This window comes from Labrus bergylta, chromosome 18 (assembly GCF_963930695.1).
Source record: "Labrus bergylta chromosome 18, fLabBer1.1, whole genome shotgun sequence".
Lineage (NCBI taxonomy): Eukaryota > Metazoa > Chordata > Actinopteri > Labriformes > Labridae > Labrus > Labrus bergylta.
Genome location: NC_089212.1, coordinates 22,410,381 through 22,418,765, shown reverse-complemented (window position 1 = coordinate 22,418,765; position 8,385 = coordinate 22,410,381).

The following is an 8,385-nucleotide window of genomic DNA, read 5'->3' as shown; positions in this document are numbered from 1 at the left end:
CTTATTAACATGTGTGGGGAATAACATGATCTGTATGTCTTCTTTTGTTGTGCCTATGTCTCCTCCTAACTTCAATAACAGCAGTCTGTTGTGTGTAACACTGGTCTCCTGGGTTAGCACCTTCTTTTCAAAGGTGTTAAATTCAGACACCGTCACAATCACCTCAGTTTTTGTCAGGCTTGGTAAATCACAATGCGTGTACTAACTTAACTTGTTTGCATTTTCTCCTTTCTCGGGCAGAAACGCCCCATATTGAATATTCATGAAGTCAAACGTACTAAATGGTCAATGCGTGTTGTTTTGTTCATATGAAAGATGCAGTCCTCACTGCGCTCCGTTAGTAGATCAGTTAACACATTTCTTGTGGGTGGTATCAAGTTTGAACACGTTTTAAGACACACAAACCTTTAGTAAATCAGGCCCAATGAATGGGGATCGTTTTTTAATCGCGTCCGGCCGCACCCAGTGATGTGTCAACATTTTATACTGGTATATTAGTAAGACCCAGCCAACTTTTAAGATGAAATAAAAACAGGTATTAAAAGTGCATCTTACACCGGATTTTACGGTTTTTCAGTAAAAAAAAAAGATCTCATTGTGTAGTCATGTTAGAAAACATTAAAAAAGACAAACAAAGAGTGGACACAACAGAAAAAATGATTGAAAGAAAACGATCACAGCAGATCTCACTAAACTTCAGGATCAGTTTAAAAGACTTCTTCCTGCAGAATCACAGAGAAGACGACTAGATACACAACCAAAGAGTCAATACTGAAATCATATTATCTGATCTATAAACATATAATACATATATATAATCCTTAGTATGTTGTTATGAGTTCAGTGACTCTCTCTGTATGATCACTGTGTGCAGGTTGATGATTAAAAACAAGAAAATCAACACATTATGGTGTTCAGGACTCTTTTTTTAGTTTGACAGTTTGGTGATTAAAAAAAGTTCTCTTACTGTGGATCTGAGGGTCCTGGTTCATTACTGAAGAGTGGAGGAAGACGTTTAGACCGGTCACTCTTCATAGAGAGACAGCTGGACAGAGGAGACTCTGCTCTGTCCTCCTCTTTGTCCCCTCGATCACTCATCTTCTGATCTCCAGATTGATCAGAGGACAATAAAAGACGTTCATGCAGGTAAAACAACCTGAGGACAAAATAACAAACAGGTGAGACACAAGCAGGAAAAATGTGAAAGACGGAGATGGTCAAGTGTCCACATCTCATTACCTGATGTGATCCTTCATTTGATTTTCTCTTCCTTCCTGTCTGCCTAAGTACCTGATGCAGCACCTAAGTTTGTTTTGATCCTAACATGATTTGTCCGTCTGATCTGCCCTGAATAATGCCAATAACAAGACATTGAGTCTTAAACTTTAAACATTAAACTAACATGTTAGTATTTAACCTTTAGGACATTTGTACAACTAGAAGTGTATAAAACAGGGTTGGAAATCAGCACTCGTCACATACGGGTGTCTTTTTGCAGTGGCGGGTGAATTTGCTCAACCTACCGACCACAGTGGCAGAGCGAGGGTCACAATGGTGCTCTATATGCTGGAATGGCTTTGCTTGGTGTAACATGATTAACAGAGCACAGACTAGCATCTCTTTAACAGCGGGTCAACCAGCTTCAGGTGTGTTTAAACTGACGCCTCGCTGTCTCAAGTCCAACATGATGAAAAGAAGAGCGCTGTGGCGTTGATTTGGGCTCAAAGGAGCAGCTGTAAATACTATAACTTCAGACATTTGTCTTGGGCTCAAAGTGCTGCACACATTCAGCGGCCTCACAGTAGAATCCATAAAAACAATAGAAAAACACATCGACATGTCAACAGAAAAGTACAGACCCATGTATAAAACACAACATATATTGCACATTACCCATATAGAGAAAAAGATATCAAAATATAAAAGCATGTAAGAACATCATGACGCCATGATGTTTCTGCTGGAAATGTCCAATGATGAAATGGTGAAACAGACAGTGGCTTATCTTAGAATTTATTGGGCCGAGGTCAGACAACAGCAACAGAACACAAATGGCTGACAAACTTTTCATGTTAACGGTCCTGTTATATTCTGTTAGCTGGTACAGCCTACAAATTCTTTTACCATTTGGGAAGACTTTTAAAAGGCTAGAGAGGTGACATTACCTTCACTTGAAACTGTCAGATATCTACATTGAAGTCATTTAAGCTCACAACATACACTCGGCTCCTCTCCAAAAATAGATCTGCTGCTATGAGAGTCTTACACAAACTGTTACATCCACACAGACCTAAACCAATGACCCTTAGATGGTCGACAGATTTAAAATGATATATCCACAAAATGATTCAAGTGAATGATTATGTGAAAATAAATACTAACAGGCACAACCCGTACAGCAGGCTTAGATTTAAAGTGAACAGAGATTACAGTACCACGCTGACATCCAGCTGAAATACAAAACTAATGTAGTTCAGCTTCCTGGGCGCTAAAACGCCCTCGGTGTCAGCTGTTTTTAGTCACTGCACTCAAACGCTATCAGTCGAAAGACGTTCAACTTTGAGAACAGCGCCACGCTGATCAATGTCACTTCACACACACACACACACACACACACACACACACACACACACACACACACACACACACACACCCTCACCAGTGGAGGTCTGGGTGTGTGTGGTTGTGTCTCACAGACACACACATTAATAAAAGTCCGTAAGAAGCATCAGAAAGAAATAAAGTAGTCTGCTTAGTTGACTTCAGACTTTTCTGGGCATGTCTCTCTCTCTGCTGTTACTCAGGGAACGCGCTGTTAGCATGCTGCATTCCAGACGAGCTCATTCCTCTGTGAACAAACACAATCTCCACTTAGCGAGAGCTCCACATCTCCTCTTGTTGGTTTGGCAGCTTTATTTCAAGCCCAGGTGCTTCCCTGTTCATTCTTGATTAGGTAGTGTGTTTTTGTAGTGTAAAACTACTATTGTATTTCTGAGGAAATGACCCCCCAAAAATAAGTGGAATGCAGCCGTCGTGTTGCAGTGAATTCATGTAATTAAGGTTTAAATAGAATAGAGATATTTTCCCCTTATGTTTTGAATTAATTGAACTCTGTTGTTAACGGCAACGGGAAAAAAAAATTAAAGAGTTTATGATTTTACTTTGAGAATTTTAAGCCCATAAATGCTCGTCCACATGTATTGGTGCAAACCTCAAGGACATGCACCCGAGTTCAGGTTGTTTTTTTTTGGCTTTCCCTCTTCACTGCAGAGATAAGCTAAGTGTCCTGTCCTAACAAAACTTGAAAATGTGTGTTTGTGTGTGAATTTGACAGTAAGGGAAATGGGTGTGTTGGTGCGTGAGTTTTTACAATGTAGGTTAGAAAATATGTGAATTCAGAATTTGTGTAGTTATTTTTAAATGAGCATTATTTTTTTCTGGTATTTGTACATAGGTTGTTTTGTATTTATACCTTTTTTCTGGATTTTTTTTTTTTTGGAAAGTTAATACCGACCTTTTCTACAGTCAGCACAACTGCTTCTTTTGTATGACGTGCAGCACTTAATATTTTTCTTAATATTGTGTGGTCTGTTTGAAATTATAAAAAATAAATACTGAAGCCATGGTTTACATTCACACTTGAGTTCTGATTTTTATTTTTACCTTCTTGTCATGCCAGGAAACTTTATTTTCCTAAGCATTTTGAAGATTCAATTCCTCCCTTCATGTTTTTTCTTCCACAACACTGTCCAATCAAATCCAGCTTTATTTATGGAGCACATTTAAAGAAACAGCAGTTTCCAAGTGCTTCACAGTCAACAAAAAATAGTGGTTGCAAATAAATAATAAAAATAAAGAAGACGACATAAGAACAAGATACAACTTAAAATGACACAACACACCGCTCTCTTTCACAGTTAAAAGCTAAGATGCAAAAGAAAAGTCACATATTGTGCGAAATACACTTCACCGTTTTTTCTTAACTCTAATATGTGTCCCTAATCTGTCTGCAAACCCCCCAATTATGAGAAAAGTCCATCCTCTCCGTCTTTTGCCTGCTCCACTTTTCAGAAAATGTGTGCTCAAACAGGCCGTTTGGAGATTTTCCCTTAATGACATCACAAAGGGCAGTAACCCCTCCCCCAGGTGGGTGACACTCCCACAGCTAGGTGTTTGTTCTGCCCTCTTGAGTCGGCCTTCTCACCGTAAACAATAGGGCATGGAGCGAGAAAGCCCAAGCCACCCAAGCCCTTCCAGAGAGGGGGCGTGGTCAGACACAGCTCATTCATATATTTAAAGGTACAGACACAGAAACAGCCTGTTCTGAGCAGGGCTGAAATAGGGGGTTTTATAGGCATGATCAAATACAGGATCAGAGTGGATTAAGATCAAGAAACTTCACAGACATGTTTTAGGGAGCTCTGAGAGTTATTTAAACTGGTTGAAGAGGAGGAGAATATGTGACCTTTAAGACAAGATTTAAAAACATGCAATGTTGGGGCAGCTCGTTCCAGAGTTTTGGATGAATTGCTGAATAACCTCGGTCCCCTCTGGTCCTCCGCTCCTAGTTTTTGGAGTGGTTAAAAGCAACTCACTGACAGATCTGAGTGATCTTGAGGGCTGCAAAAGTTCTGAGATATATTGTGGCAATAAGCCATGTAGCCATTCAAGTGAATCCTAAAACGAGTGGAAATACGTCTGGACTTGCATCAATCAATAAAAATAAACTTTAGCCATGTGTTCCTTTAATGACTAATCGGTATAAGCAGTGATATTGACCTACTACGGGAGCTGTTTTTAAAACATACATTCCTGAAACTTTCAGGTCAGCCTGCCCCTGAAATGTTCCTGAGTTGCTTAATCTCACATGTCCCGCATGAAGGGGAAGTTTACTCTGTTGAATGGAAGTGGGAAGGGGCTCATAATTGATTTAATGAGCCATTCACAGTTTCATTGTACTGGACGTGTTTACTTAGACTGGCATGGCTTAATCTTTGAGACAGGTTTATGTTACTAGGAGTATCAACCAGGTAGCCCCGCTGCGTGGGGACGCCAGGAGGCAAGGCATCATGTTAGACACTATGTGATTTATTTGGCCATATTCATACTACCAAGAACTTTCAGGTGGACAGAAAGGAGAATGAAGCAGCTTCATTAAGTGCACTAAGATCGCATAGGCCATGTGATATAAACGTCACCCCTCCCTTGAGTTGAATTTTCCTGAATGTTTCCTGCTGCGTTGACACATCGGCTCACCCCGACTTCACACAACATTTTACTTTGGGACTGTCAGGAAAAGAGGCGGAAAGATGTGTCTTGATGGCTGAGTTCTGTGCATGCGGGAAAACAGCTATATATAAATATCCTCAGAATCTAAAGCGCTGCAGGCTTCAAATCCAAACAGTTCTTTTCTGAGGTAACAAGAAGTGACATTCCCTGAGGAGGGAGAATAGGTCGACATGAAGAGAGACAATGACACTGAATGAGCAATGAACACGTTCAGACAGATAGACAAAAAAAACAAAAAACACCCATCATTCTTTGTGGGGTGGTTGTTATGGAAACAAGTTTACAAAAGGAAGCAGATGCAGAGGAGGTCAGAGTTCAGTGAATCACTATGAGAGATAGTGAACTGGGGGTGAGGCTGTTAGTAAGGAAGTTCATTATAAAAGTACTGACATATCTGTGGAAGATGCATGTGTGCCTTTTCCAGTAAGTTTTATTTTGAGATGTAATAGAAGCTCAGATGTTCTTCAAAATTCTCAGAAGAAAAGAAATAAAATTTGCTCCACATGCTAACTCAGCCTGAGATTTATGGCCTGTAAAACTACAGTATAGAGGTTATGTTTCTACAACAGGAAACACTAATTTATTATGGTTGCCACAGTGGTCAAATATTTCTATCCCTACTTTAACAAAAATGCAACTCTCTCTCTTCTCCAGTGGTTTCCAACCCTTTTTGGCTCGTGACCACATGACCCCACTTTGACTTCACAAACTCTGAGGGCCCCAGACGTCCAAAACACATACAGCTATTTTCAAAAATTAATTTGTTTTCTATCTTCTAATAGTTTTCTACTGTGTTGCAAGCAGTGGTGCCTAAAGAAGTGGGTATACTCGCTTTTTTTTATGTGGCCCGTCCGGCAGACTATAATCTTCCTCTGTTATAAACAGTGACATGTAAGACTCCTTCGGCTTCAATAATGTGGAAAATTTTCATGAAAAAAATTTGGCTTTAAAAATGTCAAAAAATTCCTGGAAAAAATTCGGCTTCAAAAATTTCGAAAATTGTACTGAAAAAAATTCAGCTTCAAAAATGTCTAAAAAAATCCTGGAAACAATTCGGCTTCAAAAATTTCGAAACTTTTCATGAAAAATATTTGGATTAAAAAATGTTGAAAATTTCGGCTTCAAAATTGTCTGAAATTTTCATGCGTAGGAGCCCGTTAGAGACAGAGTTCCCTTTCCCTTCACCATCAAAAAAATTGCAGCATACCACGGATATTGTCATTCAATCATTGGTGAGAATCAGAGGGGATTTAGAAGTGGGTATACCCTCTGGAGACTAAAAAATAAGTGGGCATACTACAACACTGGTTGCAAGTGAACGTTCATTTTAGACCACATTTAGGCTTTTTCATGTTTATTATTGTAGACAGAGGAAGAAGGGTCAGGATGACATTTCTGCACAATGGACAGACAAACAGAGACTCTGCAACTTTCTTGTTTTGGCTTTGGTTATTTACCCACAGTAGCCTGTGTTCAATATAGTCTATGTACAAGCCCTCAGTTTGTTAACTGCAGAGTTTTTTTCTGCAAACTCATTTGTCCGCTTGTGAACCAACATCAGGTGTCTATTAGCGCTAAGTGTCTATTAACATCTGTGGCTCAGAACAGCTCATGTGTTTCACAAGGGGTCATAAAACCCAAATGTCAGACACCACGCACACATGCGGAGCCTTCTGACTGCGTGGTTTTCATTCTCTTGAATCTGCACACTGTTTCAGTTCTCTTTCGTCACACCTTGAGACCAAAGCTGCACAAACAGAAAGCCTGATGTGAATATGAGCTGATTAGACTGCAGACAACTAAAAATGTTTCTTTTGTGCGCAGTCCGTGTCGGTACAGAAGTGGCAGCTTTTTTTAATGAGTAGCAGGAACCTGTGGCACAAAACACAGCATGTTATTGTTCAGGTACGTAACTGCAGAAGAGACGCATAATGCTGCAATTATTTTCATGAAGTCTGAGCGGTTAAGGAACACAGTTTGGTGTGTTTGAGGCCAAACACATTCTCATTATGAGAGCTGCACAAACCTTGAAAAAAGTCTTTGCACAGAGAAGCTTTATAAGTCTGAACAAGTTATATGCCTCCTAGGTTTTTATCTGGGTGGTATAACAACAGAACCACTTATCCTGTTGACAGATATCAAATGGATTACAGGAAGTTATTCATCAGGTAAAAGGACTCATTCATGGAAAAGTGATTGCTGATGTCTCATTGACACTGTGACGTGAGCGTCTTTATGTAATTCTGCATGCACAGTGATGAATATGAATCACAAACAAGTTTGACTACCTGTTACAAAGTGTGGAAAACTATTTGTTGCCATAACAACGGCAATGACAGGCATGCTGGAGAGGGTGTCACAGACTAAATGTCACAGCTCTTATTGCAGCATTAAAATCTTGTTCTTGAGTCAGATTACTTTCAGTAAAAGCTCCGCCCCCTTCCAGACACTTCATATGCTTATTCCAGGAGGGGAAACTAAGGACCTGCTTTAAACAGTTAATCAAAACCCTCTCCCTCTTTTTCTCTCTCTCTCTCTCTCTCTCCCCAATCCTCCCATTTTCAGTCATCCATGTCGACCAGAAGAGGGGGTATTTTACGGTAAGCAGGGGCCTCACTGGCTTGACAGGGGTAGTAAATTGATAGCAGGACTGGTGGAGCTGAGTCAACACACAGACAGAGTGCAGAGGAATATTTTTCAGGATTATTTGCTGGGAAGCACTGAGGAAATCCTGGCAGCTGCAAACTTTACTGGAAGATGCTGCTTACGACCTCTCTGTGCTGCTGCTGCTGCTGCGTGTGTGCGTCACAGCGAAATCTGTACCTAATTTTCTCTCCCCCCCCCCTCGAATGAGATATTCTGGTGGAAATAAGGAGGGAGCTTGCATTTATCACAGGAAAAAGGAGTGTAATCACCGTTCGCAGTGGCCTTAGAGAGTAATTTGTTATGAGACGTGACAGGTATGTGGTGTTTATGAAGGAAAACGGTGGAGACAAGGAGGGAAAACAATAGATGACACACTCACAGTTTCTCTCTATCTCTTCCTTTCCTTCCTTTGCTGTCATCCTCAATCCCTCCACCTCTCCGTACCCTGCT